A 2,791-nucleotide genomic window follows, 5' to 3' on the forward strand; every position below is an offset into this window, starting at 1 on the left:
CCTACAAAACCCGCTTTCTTATTTGTCTTACAGGGGGGACGGAGACAGAAGTGGGATGGGTGGACGTCAAAGCGAAGAAAAAAAAAAAGGAAAAAAAAAAGCGACGTAATCGCAGCACGGATATGTAGGCTAGGTAATGCCAATATCACGGCGGTAGTTCAGTTACGTACATAAAGACAAAATATATGGGTCGTTGGCGCTTCGTGGGGATATGTGTGGCACGCTCAAAGTGAACGTACCGACGGCAGAGGGTTGCAGGAAAGAAGTGTGCCCGGAGTTGGGAGAGGGATGGAGCATTTTTTGGACTGTGCGCCAGTGCGGTGCCGAACAAAGTTGCTGATGCTGCAGGCCGAGACAGTCGGAGCAGCGCGAGCTCGGCGGTCGGGCAGAGCGACGCAGCTACTGCGCTCCGAGAGACCGAGCAAGTGACCACCGTGCTCTCATTTTAGTAGCTAATAAACATCACACCAGACAACCTGACAACCTGCTCGGCACGCAGCCCAGATATTCAAAAAGCTATAACATTTACGCAGTGCTGTTTATAATAGAGTAAACGGAAAGATCCCCACACAGTAAAATGATCCGTGTTAAATCAACCGTGATAGAGTAGCCTGTGGTCCCTGTTGGATCCACATGTACTCTGGAGTTTAATTACCATTCGACATTTTGTAGTTTAAGGAGTTTGTTCATAAAAGACAGACTGATTTGTCAGAGTGGTCAGCATTATGAATGATCTCACAAGATTTTTAGAACTATGTGTCATAAAAACCTGACCTGCATGTCCAGTGGCTTACAGTAACTACTTTCTTTTGTTCGACAAATTTGAAGATTTTGCTTGTCAGTAAATTGGTTTTATATATTTGGTCCTGGTCAACTTCATGTGCAAAGACTAAACTAAAAACTGGCCTATTACGCATACAAAAATAATGCCAATAAAGCAAACAATGAAAGGGTTTATTTCGAGCTCCTAGTGATGAATCATTGAGAACTAGTCTACAGTAACTGAATTCCTTTCCATTTTAGGATTTTCAAATGGGGATAAAGTCAGGGCTGCCAAAAAAAACCAAAAAAACACACACACACACACACACACACACACTAGGTGTGGATTCACTTAAACCCAAAACTAACAGTGTCATTTGATAAACATTGATGCCTTTTTCTAAAAGCCCAATTTACCTATCAAGTAACTTATCAAGATCCTTAAGTCCCTGAAATTAATTTGCATGTTTTAGGCTGTTTTCTGAGTGCAATGAAAACCGTTTGAACAAAGGGGCAGGAGTTATTGTTTCAGGCACAGACACCTCTGTCTGTGCTTACCTGGAAACAGCTGCTCACTCAATGAAGCGACGCTGGTTTATTCTCACTGGAACAGCAAGTCATGTCCCGCCCAAGATCCAAATGGCCCAGAGCCTCTCACACAAAACACAGAACGCCATCTGCAAGCCGCTCCAAGAGCGTCCTGATCTCGCTGCATCATCATGGCATAATCACAACCTTTTAGAAAAAAATGGTTCTCCGTTCATTTTGTAAACACATCACTGATGAATAGTTTATTCATGCGATGACTTCAAGCAATGGTCAAAATTGCTACGACTTCAGAAATCAACTATTTTGCGCGAAATACAGCAAGTACAGTTTTTGTTAGGACAGTGCTTGACGAAATGTCACTGGAAACGTTTAATAATTTAGCGGTAACATTTTATTTGAAGACTCCTACATAAGAGCTATATAACTTCTTCATAAGCACTACATAGCATATTTATAAGCAGTACATAAGCATGTATAAGCACTACATAAGCATTCATAAGCTCCTGCAGATAGCAAATATCCGGCCGGTAGCTCTCTGCATGGTGTCCATCAGATCAGACACGTCACAGTTAAAAATTCATCTGCTTTCAAAACCTATAATTCTGAGTCCGGGACAAAATGGGCCTTGGGGTAGGGGTAGGGGGGGGATAACTTCATAAGGATGTCATCAAATTACATCCAGACATTTACTTTTTTCTTTTCTCCGTACAGTAGCAGTCAATTAAGGACAGAGGCCGTGATTCACGTACTCTGGCCGAACGCACATCTGGGCACAAGGTGGGCTGTGGGGACAGAGAACTGACCTCACACAACGATGGAAAGTGTGTGAAACGGTGCGAGGGCGGAGAGGGCATTCATTATGGGTGTCCCGGGGAAATAGTGTGGGGGGGAGAAACCGTGGATCGAGGGGAAGTACCAATCAAATCAATCAATCGTTGGGCGTACCAACCCAAACAGGACACCCAGGGCAAAGTGCCACCGGCAGTGGTAGTCCAGTGGAGAGAATTGCGTTGTTAGTCATGGGTATACCAGGGAAATGTGTGGGTGCGTGGGCTACATTTAATGGACCGGGGAGGGGGGGAGGGGGGGTTGCAACTGCTGACCGAGGTTGGAGGGAGGGGTGACATTTGATATTTGGGTGTACCAATCACTTTATTTTGGTACCAGTCACAAACCCAAAACCGTGTGTGCCTTGGCCACCCAGAGCAAAACCTACCTCTGCCAGGGCTGGTGTATGTCAGGTGAGCGGGGAGAACATAGGTATACCACACCGTTAATGCTGAACATCATTTCTCTGCAATGGAGTGTAAAGTGTGTGTGGTGTGCTGCAGAATACACTCCACTGAGGAACCCCATCTCGTGGGGCAGCCTGAGGCCTGTAGTGGCTCAGCTACATGACTGGGTAGGCTGGTGGTTCAAGCCCCGGTGTAGCCTGGACAAGATCCGCACAGCTGTTGCGCCCTTGAGCAAGGCCCTTTAC

Source organism: Conger conger, chromosome 9, assembly GCF_963514075.1.
Source record: "Conger conger chromosome 9, fConCon1.1, whole genome shotgun sequence".
Lineage (NCBI taxonomy): Eukaryota > Metazoa > Chordata > Actinopteri > Anguilliformes > Congridae > Conger > Conger conger.